We start from the raw sequence: 23,626 nt of genomic DNA on the forward strand, positions 1-23,626 counted from the left end.
AAATCAGCGAAATTACAATAAAAAGGTAGTAGGTGTTTTAATAAAAAAAATTTAATATGTTCTCGCACCCCTCACAGTAATTATTTATTTAAGAATAAAGGTGAAGATGGCCAAAACAAATTTTTATAATTAGTTTTTAATGATATATAAACAACAACGAAAAGAAAAAATATTACAACAAACTAAAAGTTGCATAAACCCTACATGGCCTATAAAAAATAAATATTCATCCATGCATGAAATGAAATTTCTTTAAATTTGAAATGTTCAAATGTTCATAAGCCAATTGAAATTTAATGACTCTTTTGTTCATGTTTATTTCTTACGAGTTTTTCAAAGTGTGGCACAATTTTTGAATATATAGAACAATACCTTTAATATAAACAACAACAACCGAAATGCTATCTCGCACCCCTGGTTGGGAACCACTGATCTGATGTTATGTTATGAAATAGTGAATTTATAATAAAAAAGGTGGTAGGTGTTTTATTAGACGTAAGAAACAGACCAGAGGTTCCTCAGTGATGTGACGTATGTTCATCTTCTTTCAGTACAAATTAGATGTTATAAACTCAAAAGTATCGGTACAAGAGACTTCTTCTAATTTCCCCAAATTCATTATGTTATTTTTAACAAAAACGTTAAACTACGTAGATTTTAAGAAAACTTTATTTGTCGTTCTTTATATTTTCGTTTTAAACCTTTATCGGTAGAGGTGCTATAATTTTGTTTGCTGTCTTAAAGATGTCATGGAGCCATTACGTGACGTAACGCCTCTAGTAGTATCGTTTTACTTAAGAATTCAATTTGATTTTTTTTATCTGCAGGTAAGAAACAAACAAATAGTGAAGAATTCGGAGGCCCCGACACGTCATTTTCTGGTTAGAGAGTAACCACACCGCTCTAGAGTTCTGGACTCGGCATGGCCAGGTGGTTAAGGCACTCGACTCGTAATTTGAGAGTCGCGGGTTCGAATCCCCGTCGCACCAAACATGCTCACCTTTTCAGCCGTGGGGGTGTTATAATGTGACGGTCAATCCCACTATTCGTTGGTAAAAGAGTAGCCCAAGAGTTGGAGGTGAGTGGTGATGACTAGCTGCCTTCTCTTTAGTCTTACACTGCTAAATTAGGGACGGCTAGCGCAGATAGCCCTCGAGTAGCTTTGCGCGAAATTAAAAACAAACAAACAAACAGAATTCGGAGAACGAAGAGAATTGAACTAAAAACATGAGAAGGAAAAATGAATATAAAAGTAGTTAAGATAACGGAGACACTTGAGACCTCTGTGAATCATAAAGGGACCATAGAATTCCTTAGCGAAACATGGGTACTTTATACTAGTATACAATAAAAAACGCACTGTTGTAACAATTGATTTAAGTGTATACTAAAATATTTATCTGAAAACTCAATAAAATGAAACAATATCATCGTTATTTCAGAGAAATAATGCCTTTTTGAATGCCTTTTGCTAGGCTTAGCTGCAGAGAAAGAACGTTTGGCTGTTAAGCCTAACGGAAAGCCTAGTTCCAAACGTTTGTTTGTAACAACTAATTTTGAAACAGAAGACTTAGAGCCCTTAGTTACGTTTTAGGAGTTCAGTTCATGACAGACGATCTTGTAATAAAGAACCACAGCTTATATTTAATTAAAAGTAACTAATATCGGATATTGGATATGTATTCATTTAATATATGGATCTGAGTTCAAGGTGGTAAAAAGTAGTTCTGAATGTTCATAAATGGATTACTGCTCTGAGAGCCGAGGATTAAGCGGAAGTGTCTTAATCAAAGATAAAATAGTCTATACAATCCACTTCAGGATTCAAGCAGTCAAAGTCGGATCCCGGGGGCGGGGGGACATGAAGTCCTTCTCGACTTTAAACTTTCATGGTCTTTAAATACTGTCAAGTACGTGAGTCAACTGCTCTGGAGTGCTGACTGGGCACAATAGAAGTTTGCCGTGCACGTGCGTTTAGAGAAATCTTGTCAAGTGGTAGAATTAGTCTATGCCTGAGAGACGCTCGTTGCTAGCTGACGGCTCGCGCGCAGTAGAGCTAACAAAGACGTTCTCAACATCTGCGCATAAGCAGTTACCTGTTCTTATACACGCCGCGGAATGAGGCGCCACCAGGGAGGCGCGCGAGACGTTGTGCTAACGAATATGCTTCAGGTTTCGGTAAACGGAGATTTAAGGGCAGGTGTCGTGGTGCCCGCATAGGACAAACGTGATTAAACGCTGGCTTCAGCATAACGCTTCTCTCTTCACTCGGTTCTGTCCTAGATCAAATTTCGACGTCCCTGCATCAGTGACGTTCGTACCTGGAACCATAAAATTTATAATGTTAAAATTAGTATAAAACGAGTTTTAGTGAGGGTTCTATCGCATCGGAAATCACCAAATAATACAAATAAACTAACAAATTCTAAACGAATAACTCAACAGGTTTGAATGTTTTGGTTGAATTCGTGCAGTTGGATTTACGATAACCTGGAAGACAAGTGTGACTGACCCACCGAATTCTTACCCTACTCATGTTAATTTAAAACCTTGACAACAATGGAAAAGTGAGCTACTAGCAAGGAAAGGAATAAAATCTGTAAAAAACAGTGAGTATGAATTTAGTTATAAGTATTTTAAGTAGGTTTTTTCCTTCTGCATTTATGATACACACATTTCTGAATTAATAAATATATTCAATGTTATAAAATATGTAAAAACTCAAATATTAACGAACTTAAACTAGATTTGCGATTCATAAAAAAACAAAACATGTTTTGATTTCACTGTATACTCCGTTGACCAGTAGTAAACTATAATATATTAGATCACCTTTTCCACTCTGAAATTTCAGTTTTGATTAGTAAAATGTATTGATAATTTAAAAATACACGTTTAAGAAGGTGATACTTGAAACTTTCCTGGATATTCTGCAATAAGTGTCGTAAAAATGGTTTTTATATTATTATCTATATAACCCGGTATTTTTGCGTCTCTTGATAATTACACAGTATGATGTTCCTTCTTGATAATTACACAGTATGATGTTCCTTCTTGATAATTACACAGTATGATGTTTCTTGATAATTACACAGTATGATGTTTCTTGATAATTACACAGTATGATGTTCCTTCTTGATAATTACACAGTATGATGTTCCTTCTTGATAATTACACAGTATGATGTTCCTTCTTGATAATTACACAGTATGATGTTTCTTGATAATTACACAGTATGATGTTTCTTGATAATTACACAGTATGATGTTCCTTCTTGATAATTACACAGTATGATGTTCCTTCTTGATAATTACACAGTATGATGTTTCTTGATAATTACACAGTATGATGTTCCTTCTTGATAATTACACAGTATGATGTTCCTTCTTGATAATTACACAGTATGATGTTCCTTCTTGATAATTACACAGTATGATGTTCCTTCTTGATAATTACACAGTATGATGTTCCTTCTTGATAATTACACAGTATGATGTTTCTTGATAATTACACAGTATGATGTTTCTTCTTGATAATTACACAGTATGATGTTTCTTGATAATTACACAGTATGATGTTCCTTCTTGATAATTACACAGTATGATGTTCCTTCTTGATAATTACACAGTATGATGTTTCTTGATAATTACACAGTATGATGTTTCTTCTTGATAATTACACAGTATGATGTTTCTTGATAATTACACAGTATGATGTTTCTTCTTGATAATTACACAGTATGATGTTTCTTGATAATTACACAGTATGATGTTTCTTGATAATTACACAGTATGATGTTCCTTCTTGATAATTACACAGTATGATGTTTCTTCTTGATAATTACACAGTATGATGTTTCTTCTTGATAATTACACAGTATGATGTTTCTTGATAATTACACAGTATGATGTTTCTTGATAATTACACAGTATGATGTTTCTTCTTGATAATTACACAGTATGATGTTTCTTGATAATTACACAGTATGATGTTTCTTCTTGATAATTACACAGTATGATGTTTCTTGATAATTACACAGTATGATGTTTCTTGATAATTACACAGTATGATGTTTCTTCTTGATAATTACACAGTATGATGTTTCTTGATAATTACACAGTATGATGTTCCTTCTTGATAATTACACAGTATGATGTTTATTGATAATTACACAGTATGATGTTTCTTGATAATTACACAGTATGATCTTTCTTCTTGATAATTACACAGTATGATGTTCCTTCTTGATAATTAACAGTATGATGTTTCTTGATAATTACACAGTACAATGTTCCTTCTTGATAATTAACAGTATGATGTTTATTGATAATTACACAGTATGATGTTTCTTGATAATTACACAGTATGATCTTTCTTCTTGATAATTACACAGTATGATGTTTCTTCTTGATAATTACACAGTATGATGTTCCTTCTTGATAATTAACAGTATGATGTTTCTTGGTAATTACACAGTATGATGTTCCTTCTTGATAATTAACAGTATGATGTTTCTTGATAATTACACAGTACGATGTTCCTTCTTGATAATTACACAGTATGATGTTTCTTGATAATTACACAGTATGACGTTTCTTGATAATTACACAGTATGATGTTTCTTGATAATTACACAGTACGATGTTCCTTCTTGATAATTACACAATATGATGTTTCTTGATAATTACACAGTATGATCTTTCTTCTTGATAATTACACAGTATGATGTTTCTTGATAATTACACAGTATGATGTTTCTTCTTGATAATTACACAGTATGATGTTTCTTCTTGATAATTACACAGTATGATATTTCTTGATAATTACACAGTATGATGTTTCTTGATAATTACACAGTATGATGTTTCTTGATAATTACACAGTATGATTTTTCTTGATAATTACACAGTATGATCTTCCTTCTTGATAATTAACAGTATGATGTTTCTTGATAATTACACAGTATGATGTTTCTTCTTGATAATTACACAGTATGATGTTTCTTCTTGATAATTACACAGTATGATGTTCCTTCTTGATAATTACACAGTATGATGTTTCTTGATAATTACACAGTATGATATTTCTTGATAATTACACAGTATGATGTTTCTTGATAATTACACAGTATGATGTTTCTTGATAATTAACAGTATGATGTTTCTTGATAATTACACAGTATGATGTTTCTTGATAATTACACAGTATGATATTTCTTGATAATTACACAGTATGATGTTTCTTGATAATTACACAGTATGATGTTTCTTGATAATTAACAGCATGATGTTTCTTGATAATTACACAGTATGATCTTCCTTCTTGATAATTAACAGTATGATGTTTCTTGATAATTACACAGTACGATGTTTTTTCTTGATAATTACACAGTATGATGTTTCTTCTTGATAATTACTGAGTATGATGTTCCTTCTTGATAATTACACAGTATGATGTTTCTTGATAATTACACAGTATGATATTTCTTGATAATTACACAGTATGATGTTTCTTGATAATTACACAGTATGATGTTTCTTGATAATTACACAGTATGATGTTTCTTCTTGATAATTACACAGTATGATGTTTCTTCTTGATAATTACACAGTATGATGTTTCTTGATAATTACACAGTATGATGTTTCTTGATAATTACACAGTATGATGTTTCTTGATAATTACACAGTATGATTTTTCTTGATAATTACACAGTATGATCTTCCTTCTTGATAATTAACAGTATGATGTTTCTTGATAATTACACAGTACGATGTTCCTTCTTGATAATTACACAGTATGATGTTTCTTCTTGATAATTACAGAGTATGATGTTCCTTCTTGATAATTACACAGTATGATGTTTCTTGATAATTACACAGTATGATATTTCTTGATAATTACACAGTATGATGTTTCTTGATAATTACACAGTATGATGTTTCTTGATAATTAACAGTATGATGTTTCTTGATAATTACACAGTATGATGTTTCTTGATAATTACACAGTATGATATTTCTTGATAATTACACAGTATGATGTTTCTTGATAATTACACAGTATGATGTTTCTTGATAATTAACAGTATGATGTTTCTTGATAATTACACAGTATGATGTTTCTTGATAATTACACAGTATGATGTTTCTTGATAATTAACAGTATGATGTTCCTTCTTGATAATTACACAGTATGATGTTCCTTCTTGATAATTAACAGTATGATGTTTCTTGATAATTAACAGTATGATGTTCCTTCTTGATAATTACACAGTATGATGTTCCTTCTTGATAATTACACAGTATGATGTTTCTCTTTTTGCTTTTCTCGTTACTTCAAGATGTGGTATTTTAGAATTATTGGAGACCTACACAACACGGTGTTTTAAGGTCTCTAGATACCTACAAAATACATATATATAAAGTGTCTTAACCTCTCTAGACACCTACACAACATGGTATTTTAGAGTCTCTCGACACCTAAACAACATATATATATAATATCTTAACATCTCGAGATATCTAAACAACATGGTATTCTAGTGTTTCTAGATACCTACACAACATTGTATTTTAGCGTCTATAAATACCAGCACAACACACACTGCTGGCGAAAATCTTAAGGCCAATGAACGTAAAAAAAAATTATGCATTTTGCGTTGTTAGACTCAACCACTTATTTGAGTAGATCTTCGAAAGATGAAAATAAGAAAGGGGAAAATAAAAATAAAAACTTTTTTAGCATTTAATATGGTTTAAATGCTAAAAGTTTAAGTTTAACTTAAATTTAAGTTTAAATCAGAAGTTTAAGACCATACTAAAAGGAAGTCCTAAACAGGGTAGGAAATGCCCAACAAGAGGTCTCAGTAGTGAGTTGCAGGGCCGTCATTGCGAATAACTGCAAACATTCGCTTTGGCATGGTCGATATAAGCACTTGCAGAATGTTGGCTGGAATGTCATTCCAAGTGGTGAAGATGGCTTCACGAAGATCATGCACTGTTTGGAATTGACATCCATTTCTATAGACTTCCCTTGCCATCCACCCCCAAACATTTTCAATGGGGCTCAGTTCGGGGGAACATGCTGGATGGTCCAAAAGAATCACGTTATTCACCATGAAAAAGTCCTTTGTCCTACGGGCATTGTGGATTGCAGCGTTGTCCTGCTGAAAGATCCAATCATTTCCACACAAGCGAGGACCTTCAATCAATAAGGACGCTCTCTCCAACATGCCAATGTAGCCAGCTGCTGTTTGACGCCCCTGTATTATCTGAAGCTCCATTGTTCCATGGAAGGAGAAAGCACCCCAGATCATGATGGAACCTCCTCCAGTGTGTCGTGTAGAAAATGTCTCCGGTGGGATATTCTTATCGTGCCAGTAACGTTGGAAGCAAACTGAACCATCCAGGTTAAATTTTTTCTCATCAGAGAACAAAACTTTCGTCCACTTTTCTACGTCCCATGTTTGGTGCTTCTCAGCAAAGTTTAACCGAGCTGTTTCGTGGTGTGGAAGGAGGCATGGCCTTTGAAGACATTTACGGTTTTTAAAGCCTTTCTCTCGTAGATGCTGTCTTACTGTCCTTGAGCTGCATTCTGCGTCCGTAAGAGTCTTAATCTGGTTCGACGATCGGCTAGTATCTTGTTGGACAACCCGTCGAATCCTCCTGCTCCGTGCCGGCGAAATTTTCTTGGGCCTACCACTTAAAATTCTTGTTCCGTATCCCTCAGGTTCTTTTAATAAATTTACAACACCAGTTTTACTACTCCTTATCTCACCAGCGATAGCACGTGAAAGAGACTTTGCTTTTACAGCTCAACAATTCTGCCATATTCAAACTCTGTCAACTTTTTAGCCTTTGCCATGTTTTTACCTAATGTAACATAGGAGAAGTCAGTGGGAGATGTTGACAACGCTAATGCTTGAACACAAATGACTAAATTTCATTAGGTGTTTACCGATTCGTTTAAGTATGGTTTTAAACTTTTGACCAGCTGTAATTTAGACTAATTTCCCTATGTTCACATTTTCACTATTAAATGATATATTTTTTTTATTTTCCCTTTCCTTATTTTAATCTTTCGAAGCTCTACTCAAACAAGTGGTTGAGTCTAACGCAAAATGCATATTTTTTCTTTATGTTCACTGGCCTTAAGATTGTGGCCAACAGTGTATATATGTAGTATCATAACCTCTCTAGATACCTACACAACATGGCATTTTAATACCTTTACAAAACTACACAACATAGTATTTTAGAGTCACTAGATATCTACACAATACATATATATATAAAGTATCTTAACCTCTCTAGACATTTATACAATATGGTATTTTAGCATCTCTAGATACCCACTAAATATAGTATTTTAATGTCTTTAGTTAACTACCCAACATTTTCTTTGCGTCTCTAAATACCTATACTATTTTGTATTTTAATTGCTTCAGATAACTACGCAACACGGCATTCTAGCATCTCCAGACCCCTACAGAATATAGTATTTTGAGGTGTTTAGGTAAATACACAACATAACATTTTAGTGTCTCTATATACCTATAAAACATGGTATTTTAGCGTTTCTAGATAGCTACACAACATGGTATATTAATATCTTTTAAATATATACACAACATGGTATTTTAGTCTTTAGATAACTACACAACATGGTATTTTGGCGTATCAATACACGTACACTTTATCGTATTTAAATGTCTTTAGATAACTGCTCAATATTATATTTTAATGTCTCTAGATACCTATACAACATAGTATTTAAGCGTCTATATATACCTAAACAACGTGGAATTTCAATGTCTTTTAGATACCGACACAACATGGTATTTTAATATCTTTAGATAACTACACAACATGTTATTTTAACGTCTCCAGATACCTACACAACATGGCATTTTAATATCTTTAGATAACTACACAACATTTCTTTTCCGTCTCTAAATAACTAGACAATATATTATTACAAGTATTTTCAGATAACTACACAGCATGGTATTTTAGCGTCTCTCTATACCTACACAACACGGTATTTTATCGTCTCTATATACTTACACAACACGGTATTTTATCGTCTCTATATACTTACACAACACGGTATTTTATTGTTTTTAGATAACAACACAACATTGTATTTTATCGTCTCTATATACTTACACAACACGGTATTTTAATGTTTTTAGATAACTACACAACATTGTATTTTATCGTCTCTATATACTTACACAACACGGTATTTTAATGTTTTTAGATAACTACACAACATAATATTTTATCGTCTCTATATACTTACACAACACGGTATTTTAATGTTTTTAGATAACTACACTACATGGTATTTTATCGTCTCTATATACTTACACAACACGGTATTTTATCGTCTCTATATACTTACACAACACGGTATTTTATCGTCTCTATATACTTACACAACACGGTATTTTATTGTTTTTAGATAACAACACAACATTGTATTTTATCGTCTCTATATACTTACACAACACGGTATTTTAATGTTTTTAGATAACTACACAACATAGTATTTTGTCGTCTCTATATACTTACACAACACGGTATTTTAATGTTTTTAGATAACTACACAACATAGTATTTTGTCGTCTCTATTTACTTACACAACACGGAATTTTAATGTTTTTAGATAACTACACAACATAGTATTTTGTCGTCTCTATATATTTACACAACACGGTATTTTATCGTCTCTATATACTTACACAACACGGTATTTTAATGTTTTTAGATAACTACACAACATAGTATTTTGTCGTCTCTATATACTTATACAACACGGTATTTTAATGTTTTTAGATAACTACACAACACGGTATTTTATCGTCTCTGTATACTTACACAACATAGTATTTTGTCGTCTCTATATACTTACACAACACGGTATTTTAATGTTTTTAGATAACTACACAACATAGTATTTTGTCGTCTCTATGTACTTACACAACACAGTATTATAATGTTTTTAGATAACTACACAACATAGTATTTTGTCGTCTCTATATACTTACACAACACGGTATTTTAATGTTTTTAGATAACTACACAACATAGTATTTTGTCGTCTCTATATACTTACACAACACGGTATTTTAATGTTTTTAGATAACTACACAACATAGTATTTTGTCGTCTCTATATACTTACACAACACGGTATTTTAATGTTTTTAGATAACTACACAACATAGTATTTTGTCGTCTCTATATACTTACACAACACGGTATTTTAATGTTTTTTAGATAACTACACAACATGGTATTTTATCGTCTCTATATACTTACACAACACGGTATTTTAATGTTTTTAGATAACTACACAACATAGTATTTTGTCGTCTCTATATACTTACACAACACGGTATTTTAATGTTTTTAGATAACTACACAACATAGTATTTTGTCGTCTCTATATATTTACACAACACGGTATTTTAATGTTTTTAGATAACTACACAACATGGTATTTTATCGTCTCTATATACTTACACAACACGGTATTTTAATGTTTTTAGATAACTACACAACATGGTATTTTATCGTCTCTATATACTTACACAACACGGTATTTTAATGTTTTTAGATAACTACACAACATAGTATTTTGTCGTCTCTATATACTTACACAACACGGTATTTTAATGTTTTTAGATAACTACACAACATAGTATTTTGTCGTCTCTATATATTTACACAACACGGTATTTTATCGTCTCTATATACTTACACAACACGGTATTTTAATGTTTTTAGATAACTACACAACATGGTATTTTATCGTCTCTATATACTTACACAACACGGTATTTTAATGTTTTTAGATAACTACACAACATAGTATTTTGTCGTCTCTATATACTTACACAACACGGTATTTTAATGTTTTTAGATAACTACACAACATAGTATTTTGTCGTCTCTATATACTTACACAACACGGTATTTTAATGTTTTTTAGATAACTACACAACGGTATTTTAATGTTTTTAGTATTTTATCGTCTCTATATACTTACACAACACGGTATTTTAATGTTTTTAGATAACTACACAACATAGTATTTTGTCGTCTCTATATACTTACACAACACGGTATTTTAATGTTTTTAGATAACTACACAACATAGTATTTTGTCGTCTCTATATACTTACACGGTATTTTAATGTTTTTTACACAACACGGTATTTTAATGTCTTTAGATAACTACACAACATAGTATTTTGTCGTCTCTATATACTTACACAACACGGTATTTTAATGTTTTTAGATAACTACACAACATAGTATTTTGTCGTCTCTATATACTTACACAACACGGTATTTTAATGTTTTTTAGATAACTACACAACATGGTATTTTATCGTCTCTATATACTTACACAACACGGTATTTTAATGTTTTTAGATAACTACACAACATAGTATTTTGTCGTCTCTATATACTTACACAACACGGTATTTTAATGTTTTTAGATAACTACACAACATAGTATTTTGTCGTATCTATATACTTACACAACACGGTATTTTAATGTTTTTAGATAACTACACAACATAGTATTTTGTCGTCTCTATATATTTACACAACACGGTATTTTATCGTCTCTATATACTTACACAACACGGTATTTTAATGTTTTTAGATAACTACACAACATGGTATTTTATCGTCTCTATATACTTACACAACACGGTATTTTAATGTTTTTAGATAACTACACAACATGGTATTTTATCGTCTCTATATACTTACACAACACGGTATTTTAATGTTTTTAGATAACTACACTACATGGTATTTCAGCGTTTATAGAGATACCTTCACAATATAGTATTTTAATGTTTTTAGATAACTACACAACATGGTATTTTATCGTCTCTATATACTTACACAACACGGTATTTTAATGTTTTTAGATAACTACACAACATGGTATTTTATCGTCTCTATATACTTACACAACACGGTATTTTAATGTTTTTAGATAACTACACAACATAGTATTTTGTCGTCTCTATATACTTACACAACACGGTATTTTAATGTTTTTAGATAACTACACAACATAGTATTTTGTCGTCTCTATATACTTACACAACACGGTATTTTAATGTTTTTTAGATAACTACACAACATGGTATTTTATCGTCTCTATATACTTACACAACACGGTATTTTAATGTTTTTAGATAACTACACAACATAGTATTTTGTCGTCTCTATATACTTACACAACACGGTATTTTAATGTTTTTAGATAACTACACAACATAGTATTTTGTCGTCTCTATATACTTACACAACACGGTATTTTAATGTTTTAGATAACTACACAACATAGTATTTTGTCGTCTCTATATACTTACACAACACGGTATTTTAATGTTTTTTAGATAACTACACAACATGGTATTTTATCGTCTCTATATACTTACACAACACGGTATTTTAATGTTTTTAGATAACTACACAACATAGTATTTTGTCGTCTCTATATACTTACACAACACGGTATTTTAATGTTTTTAGATAACTACACAACATAGTATTTTGTCGTATCTATATACTTACACAACACGGTATTTTAATGTTTTTAGATAACTACACAACATAGTATTTTGTCGTCTCTATATATTTACACAACACGGTATTTTATCGTCTCTATATACTTACACAACACGGTATTTTAATGTTTTTAGATAACTACACTACATGGTATTTTATCGTCTCTATATACTTACACAACACGGTATTTTAATGTTTTTAGATAACTACACCACATGGTATTTCAGCGTTTATAGAGATACCTTCACAATAAAGTATTTTAATGTTTAGATAACTACACAACATAGTATTTTGTCGTCTCTATATATTTACACAACACGGTATTTTATCGTCTCTATATACTTACACAACACGGTATTTTAATGTTTTTAGATAACTACACAACATGGTATTTTATCGTCTCTATATACTTACACAACACGGTATTTTAATGTTTTTAGATAACTACACAACATGGTATTTTATCGTCTCTATATACTTACACAACACGGTATTTTAATGTTTTTAGATAACTACACCACATGGTATTTCAGCGTTTATAGAGATATCTTCACAATATAGTATTTTAATGTTTAGATAACTACACAACATAGTATTATAGTGTTTCTACATAGCTACACAACACGGTATTTTAATATCTTCTACATAATAATACAAAATGGTATTTCAGCTTCTATAGATACCTACACAATATAGTATTTTCATGTGTTTAGATAACTACAAAACATAGGATTTTAGCGTCTCTATATACGTACACAACATGGTATTCTAGCGTCTTAATATAACTACACAATATATCATTTTAAAGTATTTAAATAACTACACAACATGCTATTTTAATGTCTGTAGATATCTACGCAATATGCTGTTTTAGTATTGTATTTTTGAATACTTACAAATTATTTATTTTAGCCTTTCCGGATATTTACACAATATGGTATCTTATCATTTCTAGTATTTAATACAATTTATTATATTAAATGATTCGCTATCTATATCTTATGAAACAGAGTGCTTGTATATTTGTTTCTCTATTGACATATAGTATTAATTTATTGATAAAAAGCACCTCAAAACAAGTTAATAACTATCTATTTATTGTGATAATGTTTTAACGAGTTTTCCAGCGTCAGCTGAAGTGCTAGAGATACTTTGATATATGTATATCTTGTTTGAACTTGGTTAACTCTAGTAGCATTAAAGTTCTGTTCAAATCATTCAATGTGTGTGATTTCTTGCTGAATATATCGTATCTTTCTGTTACATTGTTCGATCTTTATGAAGTTAGTGTAACAGGCTTAACTAATGGCATATACATATATAATAATTTATTTTATTTGAATTTATAAATGATCGTAAAATATGCTGAAATTAAAAACAAACAAACCTCAAAGTGACATATAACCAGGTTATTTACAAAATTCTCGTTTTAGAGTTCCCCAGAAGAAAATGTTTTGGTTTGTAGTAAATTACAAAATTCATATCGATATAGCACGATTATTTATATCAAAGCATAAAACGAAACACTTGGCTCTCTTGGCTATGTCCAACAGTAGTATCGAAATCCGGTTATTCAGTGTTATAAGCCTTAACGTTGAACTACTGAAGGGCAAAACTCAATAAATACTCGTGTTTTCTGATACAAGAAAGTGATAAACATGATTTTTTCTAGGTATAAGTTTAACACAAAACTTTGTTTCAGGTGTTAGTTTAACACAAAACTTTGTTTTAGGTGTTAGTTTAACACAGAACTTTGTTTTAGGTGTTATTTTAACGCATAATTTTGTTTTAGGTGTTAGTTTAACTTAGAACTTTGTTTTATGTGTTAGTTTATCATAGAACTTTGTTTTACGTGTTGGTTTAACTCAAAACTTTGTTTTATGTGTTAGTTTATCATAGAACTTTGTTTTACGTGCTGGTTTAACTCAGAACTTTGTTTTACGTGTTGGTTTAACTCAAAACTTTGTTTTATGTGTTAGTTTAACACAGAACTTTGTTTTAGGTATTAGTTTAACGCATAATTTTGTTTTAGGTGTTAGTTTGACTTAGAACTTTGTTTTAGGTGTTACTTTAACTCACGACATTGCTTTAGGTATTAGTTTAACACAGAACTTTGTTTTAGGTGTTACTTTAACTCACGACATTGCTTTAGGTATTAGTTTAACACAGAACTTTGTTTTAGGTGTTAGTTTAACACAGAACTTTGTTTTAGGTGTTACTTGAACTTAGAACTTTGTTTTATGTGTTAGTTTAACACAGAACTTTGTTTTAGGTGTTAGTTTAATACAGAACTTTGTTTTATGTCTAATTCTAACACAGAATTTTGTTTTAGTGTTAGTTTAACACAGAACTTTGATTTAGGTGTTAGGTTAACAAAGAAGTTTGTTTTAGGTGTTAGTTTAACTCAGAACTTTGTTTTAGGTGGGAGTCTAACCTATAACTTTGTTGTAAGTATTGTTTAACACAGAACTGTTTTATGTGTTAGTTTAACTCAGAACTTTTATTATGTGTTAGTTTAACACAGAACTTTGTTTTATGTCTAATTCTAACACAGAATTTTGTTTTAGTGTTAGTTTAACACAGAACTTTGATTTAGGTGTTAGGTTAACAAAGAAGTTTGTTTTAGGTGTTAGTTTAACTCAGAACTTTGTTTTACGTGGGAGTCTAACCTATAACTTTGTTGTAAGTATTGTTTAACACAGAACTGTTTTATGTGTTAGTTTAACTCAGAACTTTTATTATGTGTTAGTTTAACACAGAACTTTGTTTTATGTCTAATTCTAACACAGAATTTTGTTTTAGTGTTAGTTTAACACAGAACTTTGATTTAGGTGTTAGGTTAACAAAGAAGTTTGTTTTAGGTGTTAGTTTAACTCAGAACTTTGTTTTACGTGGGAGTCTAACCTATAACTTTGTTGTAAGTGTTGTTTAACACAGAACTGTTTTATGTGTTAGTTTAACATATAACTTTGTTGTAGGTGTTAGTTTAATTTAGAACTTTGTTTAAGGTGTTAATTTAAGTGGAAATAACTTTTCTTTCAGACACTCAATTTTGTCAGTGTATGATTTTGTTGGCATCAGTTGGGAGAGTGAGTGGGTTTTGTCTTTGTCCACGAGTATGAAAACGGTTTCATTATAACTGAAACTATGGTACATAAGCTGTTTCCAGTAACCACATGTAATTGACTAAACCAAGTAAGAATCGTTACGATATTGGACTGAAAGGTTCTCTATCGTTACAGAATAAGCCAAAAACTTCCTTTCTCTTCTGTTCCTGTACAGAAACTAAAAAGATAAGACTATAAGTGTGTTTTGAGTCTTAAATAGGGTAACCATAAAATACCCCTCCTCCAGAATGTTGTCAAGCGTAAAAGTGCACAATGTGTTGCCTGAATAGTACCCACAGAAAGGGTCGAACCACGAATTTTAGCAATGAGAGCTCTCTAAGCCAGGCACTACGCCTCAGGGGCAACTTATTCCGAGACTGACTCGTTTTCCAATAGGTAAGCCTGAAAATAATATTTCTATATTGTTTAACACACAGATATTTCTCCCGAGGTTCCGCAAAACATAAAGAAGACTAGATGTAATAAATAAATAAATACACTATCAGTTGTGTACATAAATGTCCTGGATCTTTAGTGATTTTGTACGTTTTTTGACACGTTAAAAATTTCATATTTTACTGAAAAGTACGTTTCGCAATTTTCTAAAATTCTGGTTTATAGCCATAATACATGCAATTTCCTTTACAAAATAATTCTATAAATATCACATACATGTTCACTCTATATTCATAAACAGATCAGATTATAACTTAAATAACATTGTTCATATTACTTAGTATCCGCTGGTCTCAAGATAAGCTTATAGTTGAAAAATTGATATTCGAACCCCCGCAACAGACACAAAACACGTATCTTATTACATGACTTTTTACTAAAATATGTCAAAAAAATGTTAAGTACTTAACATATTTTGTTTACCTTTATTCCGTTCGCATCCCCGTCGCACCAAACATGCTCGCCCTTTCAGCCGTGGGGGCGTTAATATGTTACGGTCAATTCCACTATTCGTTGGTAAAAGAGTAGTCCAAGAGTTTGCGGTGGTTGATGACTAGCTGCCTTCCCTCTAGTCTTACCCTGCTAAATTAGGGACGGCTAGCGCAGATAGCCCTCGTGTAGCTTTGCGCGAAATTCAAAACAAACAAACTTAGTATTTTGTGAAAGCAACTTTGATGCAATTATTGTTGTGAGTCTTTTTGGATAGGTCTCTGCCAATTAAGCACAATGGAATGGTGTGATTTTTGTTCATTCTACCTGTTAAAATTGCTTCAATTCTGACAGGTTCGTTGGGGATCGTTGATGGACTGCAATCTTTATGTCTCACCATAAACTTTCCGTTGGATTTAAGTCAGGACTTTGACTGAGCCACTCCAGAACATCCACGATTACACTGAGGAATTTCAGCGTTGAAAGAATTGTTATTAAATAAAAATGTAGTCTGTTTCATCACCATTAAAATTCTTCCTTCTGCTTGCTCTTTGCCTAACCATTATTAAGCCCACAGGTTTACGACACTAAAAGACTGGGTTTCGATACCCGCGACAGGCACAGCACAAATAGCTTTGCACTTAACAACAACCAAAAGTCATCATCAACCCCTGGTGACTCAGTGGTAAGTTCGAGAGCTTATAGCGCTAAAATTCATGTTTTATTACTTACAGTGAGTAGAACACAGATAGCCCACTGTTTTGATTTATGTTTTGCAAAATATATAACTAATCACAACAAAGCTCTTCTGTTCTTTCGGTTGGACTATCGGAAAACAAAATTGTTAATCTTAAAATATAAAATTATTAAGAATAAAACACAGGATATGGCACGTCTATATTGTCCTTGTGGCGATCCATAAAACTTCAATAAATTTAAATGAATTGCCGCGCAAAATTCAATTAGACAAATGCATTGGTTCATTTGTTTATATAAAACAATTCTGATTAAAGCCTAAAGGAATAAACAGTCCTTATTTTAGGCACAAGCTAATACGAGATCATCTGAAATATTCAGCATAAAAGTACATTTTTTATTACGTTATCATAATTTATCTAACAAAATAATTAACTTTTGTTTAACCAGTTAAAAGACTTTTTTTATTCCAGACTTAAAGGTTGGATTTCGAATATATGTATATATCAAATTTTATACTGTGAAAAACAAAAGCTATTGAGATTAACATTTAATAGCTTAATAACTTGGAAATGGACTAATGTGAAAATACTGAGAAATTCAAAACGCCCACACTCTCGGACGCATCCATCTTGTCTCTGCCAGGCAATCCCAACATGGCCAGATCTGACACCGTAAAAAATCGCGAAAATATAAAAAATCCAGAAACTATCTATATCTCTAATTGGTATCTGAAAGAAGGTACTTTACTACCAAATCACAAGTCAGTTGATATCAACACGAGTCACTTACGAAACTACAAAATTATTCTTTCCTTGCTGAAAACCTGAGCAAAAGACAAAAGTTTTAAAACTGTACGTAGGTATACACATGTATATATGTACATTTGGGAACAGTAAAATAGATTCAAAACTGTACGTAGGTATACACATGTATATATGTACATTTGGGAACAGTAAAATAGATTCAAAATTGTATATCGGTATACACATGTAAATATGTACATTTGAGAACAGTAAAATAGATTCAAAACTGTACGTAGGTATACACATGTATATATGTACATTTGGGAATAGTAAAATAGATTCAAAATTGTATATCGGTATACACATGTATATATGTACATTTGGGAACAGTAAAATAGATTTAAAACTGTACGTAGGTATACACATGTATATATGTACATTTGGGAACAGTAAAATAGATTCAAAATTGTATATCGGTATACACATGTAAATATGTACATTTGAGAACAGTAAAATAGATTCAAAACTGTACGTAGGTATACACATGTATATATGTACATTTGAGAACAGTAAAATAGAAAGTATCTTGCTACCAAATCCCACGTAAACTTGTCAAACATGCTCGCCCTTTCAGCCGTGGGGGCTTTAAAAGTGACGGTCAATCCCACTATTCGTTGGTAAAAGAGTAGCCCAAGAGTTGGCGGTGGGTGGTGGTGACTAGCTGCCTTCCCTCTAGTCTTACACTTATAAATTAGGGACGGCTAGCGCAGATACTCCTCAAGTAGCTTTGTGCGACATTCAAAACAACAACAAAAAAAACCTTTATCCCTCTGGTCTAACACCTTCATTAAATAATGAAACAACGATTAAGACTTCGTAACTAAATTAGTACAAGTAATATTGTATCGTCAAATCTATTTTGCTCTTCAAACTCTCCAAATATGAATGTCATCAATTAATTTCCAATTCAGAAAAAAAAAAGACTAGCCGAATATTACTTTTAAAAACATTCACGCTTATTTATTCACACCACAGTAAACGTTTACACTTAACTGCACTTGTGCCGTATTATCTTGCATTAATAAACCTTTTAGGCTTAAAAATACTAATAGTATCAATATTAATTTACGAGAAAAAAGGATAAAAAGATGGACATGTAAATAAATGTCGGGAGAAGTTCAGAGGACAGTATAACCTCTTTGACGAATCACAAACACACACAAATATATTAAAATATATATTATATAAACACATACCACCTAATAATATTCTAAATATTAATCAACCAGACGTGTAAAACAAAACAAAAAACAGTAATCCAGATTTACCGTAGTTTTAGACATTATGACGTATATGTACTAGCTAATATATTTCAAATTAAGGTGGCTTTTAACCCTAATTTACACCGCAAAACATCTATTAAGTATAAGTACATTAACAACGTTTCCGTTTCCTATCATAAACGTAAATGCTCCTCTCCAGATTTTTCCAGTTTTACTGGTTTACCTTAAAAACATCAACTAACTATAGCTTACTCGTAGGAGGTTCTGATTAGACAAAGAAGTAAGTTTAAAACTGTGTTGTAAAAGACAGGTAGTTGTAAAACTTAGTTTATTACGTTAAGCCTAAAACAATAGAGTAAAAATTGCGCCATTCTATGAACATTTAACAGTCATCAAAATATTTAAGACATTTACAAAATCTGCTGTCTAGCTTAAAACAACGTTAACGTTATAAAGGATAGAAACAAAGAAGAAAAGCTAACTGTTTATGTAGTCTAGCAATTTGAATAAGGAGTAATAATCGTGTTATTACTACCATTGTATGATCTACAACATAATCAGTATTAACAATTAGTGTATAACGTACAACTCCAAAAGTGAAGAAATTTGCTTTGTTCTTAAGCATAAAGCTACTCAGCGGGTTATAAGTGCTTTGCCCACCAAGACTTGGTATTTAGGGTTTTTAGCCTTAAATCACTGGGACGTTATGTGAAGAATCTAAGATGACATGAAATTTGATTGTTAAACAGTTATCATTATATAAGTACAGAGGGCCAAATTCAGTGGTTTGGTTTTGGTTTGTTTTGAATTTCGCGCAAAGCTACACAAGGGCTGTCTGCGCTAGCCATCCCTAATTTAGCAGTGTAAGACTAGAGGGAAGGCAGCTAGTCATCACCATACACCGCCAACTCCTGGGCTACTTTTTCACAAACAAATAGTGGGATTGACCTGAATTATAACGTCCCCACGGCTGAAAGGGCGAGCATGTTTGGTGTGAAGGGTATAGACCCACAACTCTCAGATTACGAGTCGAGCGCCTCAACCACCTGGCCATGCTGGGCCCCAAATGTAATGAAAACTGTTTTTATTTCTAAATGCCAAACACATTTGATTGAAGTAAATTAAAATTACTTGTGAAACAACATTTTAGACAACCACTTCTAGCATTTGACTTCATCAAAGACGTGTCTATATTCCATCTACAGTTACAGTATTTTTATATATATTTACGTAATATGTATTTTCAATAATTTTCGTCCAGAAGTGTGATTCAGCAGCATAAAATATCATATTTCCCTTTTTAACAGTTTACTTCTTTAAATATTTATTACTTCCAACGAATATATCTCTTTCTGGAAACGATTTTTAGCCCAATACGACAACGACAACAAAAAACTTTAAATTCTTAATATGGCCCCTTCACTTTCCACATAAACAGATGTAGTTGTCACCTCTACTTTGTTCGTGATTATGTTTAACCTGCACTAACAGCAAGTTGATAAGTGAGTGGGTGTTGTTGACGGCTGTAGAACCCTTCACAAGTCGGTATTTCAACAAGGGCAAATGCATTTAGTCGACTCTGGTTATTGGTTACCAAGGGCGACTGCTGGTGACGTTATCCAAAGTAACAGCTTCGAACTGAATTATAAGAACATGCGTATTTAAAGTAAATGAAATCAGTAGATGATTTCAATTCAACCAACGCAGTGTAATGAATAATTTGATTGAGTTTTCTGTAGAAACGTAATACGAAGAAACAAGTAGGGTGTTTCTGAGAGAGACTGAAACTGAAAGCATTAATAGCGAAACGTTATTGTGACAGGTAACAATTTCTAGGATGGTGTATTGAAAGTACAGTGTAAAGTACACTTTATTTAAAGGTCGAATAAACTTGAAAAAAAAGTACATATACACACTTCTGTCGATTGTAAAATTGAAATTTGTGAGAGCTTACACTGTAGATAACACAGCCACAAATAGACGTTTATGTAGGAGTTCCATTGCTTATAGTGGGGTAACACTACCACCACAGTGTGTTTTTGAGACACCTTGTATTGCTAGATAACCTCAAACGCTTTTTTTTAAAAAAAAGAGATAATATAAGGCACGGCTTACGTGAAATATTATAATAGTGACGTCTATTGTTTCTGTTTACCCATATATTAAAGAGAAAACAAATTATATTGACGCCAGTTAACAAGATTTGTTCACTGTTGTGAATCAAAATGCTGTCACGGTTTTACAAGACAATTTTAGCAGGTCTTTAAACCAAGAGTTTACCATGTTTTTAACTTAGAACTTCACAAGAGTTTAAAAATCAGACTCTGCGGTTTTAAACAAAAGTTTGAATTTCGCGCAAAGCTACACGAAGGCTATCTGTGCTAGCTGTTCTTAATTTAGCAGTGTAAGCCTAGAAGGAAGGCAGCTAGTCATCACCACCCACCTCCAACTCTTGGGCTACTCTTTTACCAACGCATAGTGGGAATGACTGTCACATTATAACGCCCCCACGGCTGACCATATTTGGTGTGACGGGGATTCGAAACCGTGACCTTCGAATGACGAGTCGAGTGCCTTATCCACCTAGCCATACCCGGCCTTTAAACAGAGCATCTAGTGCAACGTTTTTAAACAAAGATTCCTGTACAGTTTTAAACAAAGGATCTGATACAACGTTTTAATTTAAAATTACAGTACAGTTTTAAACAAAGGATCTCATACAACGTTTTAAAAAAAGATTCCACTAAGAAGGATCTGGTACAACGTTTTAAAACGAGATTACAGTGCACTGTTAAGCAAAGAATCTAGTACAACTTTAACCAAGGATTTAACGTTTTCGAGCCAATCTTTTGTCAAAGCTTTAAATCAGTTTTAGCAGCAATATAGACCAAAATTTGATCGCATACTTAAACAATGATTTCAAAACAGTTTGTCTCCCAGTGGGTCAGCCATAACTTTACGGATTGACAGAACTAAAATCCGAGGTTCGATCCTCCACAACGAACTGAGCACAGGTAGTATAGGTAAATCAAACACAAAGAAACAAAACAGTTTTAAAGCAATCTTTCAGCACAGTTTTAGAACAGGATTACAGCTCGCTTTTAAATCCCGGTATGAGAACCATTTTAATGCAAGTTTTCAGCAAAGTTTAAAAGTAAGTTTCACCACCGTTTAGTAACTTGGAAGCAAACTGAAAATTAAGTAAAAAGAACAACAACCTTAACGACTTTTTGTCTTTCGTAATCACTTCTTTTGAGTTTTATGTTATTTTGTCATTTGTATAAAGTATCTAGATGTCAAATAATTACTTTGGGAACATGTTTGTTTGTTTTTTAAATTTCGCACAAAACTACTCGAGGCCTATCTGCTCTAGCCGTCCCTAATTTTGCAGTTTAAGACTAGAGGGAAGACAGCTAGTCATTACCACCCACCGCCAACTTTTTTACCAACGAATAGTGGGATTGATCGTCACATTATAATGCCCCCACGGCTGGGAGGGCGAGCCTTAACACGCTTGGCCATGCCGGGCCGAACATAAAAGTAAAACTAAAAGTAAGTCGTGTTTTTTTTTTTTTTGCTTGAGTACCGATAATAATATTTCATATCGGGTTTTAAATAAAAAAAATTACACATTTACTTTTGGTCTAAATATACAGTACCCGGATGTATGATGAATCTACTCTCTACTGGCGTTTTTCGGTAATATGTTGAATACACTTTAAATTTTATGATAATTAGAATTAAAAACTTCTTTCGTGTCATGAAATTAAAAGCGATATAATTAATTTTTTTAAACTTTAAATCTAACAGTCCCTTTTTATTCTCTTTCTGTGATCCACAAACTTTGATTTGTGTGAACAAGAGGGAACTCAGTAGGGAGTTTGCGAATAATCGAAAAGTTATATCGTTAAGAATACAACGAGTTAACTTATACAATTAATTTCTCTTATCGCTATGTCGTCAAGTTTAAACGAGCGATCTTACGAGTCGTTTTTTTTTTTATGTAATAAGTTGAAGTTCGAACATTAGAAACACCGATAAAAAGTTGGATGATTTGAAATGTCCCACATTATTTTCAAATAATCGACTAGTTTGTTTAATGTTGTTCTCTGCTACTAGGGCCCACACGTTCCATCAAACCGGACACATCATATGCTTTTTTGTTGTTGTTTTTTTCTGTTACAATACTTGATGTAAAGTACTCGTAGGTGGTTTTTATTTTATGTGTAAGATACACAAACAATTCAAGCAGTAATTTGTTAAACAAATAAACACAATTAGCTGTCTGTGTATCCTACAAAT

At 32.0% G+C, this 23,626-nt stretch overlaps 1 protein-coding gene across 1 annotated transcript in view; it reads left to right on the plus strand.

Annotated features, from left to right (window-relative positions):
• The first annotated feature begins 2,122 nt into the window (after positions 1 to 2,122).
• Positions 2,123 to 23,626, plus strand: part of LOC143245621 (voltage-dependent calcium channel type A subunit alpha-1-like) — a 132,825-nt gene continuing 111,321 nt past the window's right edge. Inside the window, exon 1 of the mRNA XM_076491975.1 lies at positions 2,123 to 2,609. The gene's annotated coding sequence lies outside the window, so the exon portion shown is untranslated. The remainder of the gene's footprint in view (positions 2,610 to 23,626) is intronic.

This window comes from Tachypleus tridentatus, chromosome 2 (genome assembly GCF_004210375.1).
Source record: "Tachypleus tridentatus isolate NWPU-2018 chromosome 2, ASM421037v1, whole genome shotgun sequence".
Classification (NCBI taxonomy): Eukaryota; Metazoa; Arthropoda; class Merostomata; order Xiphosura; family Limulidae; genus Tachypleus; species Tachypleus tridentatus.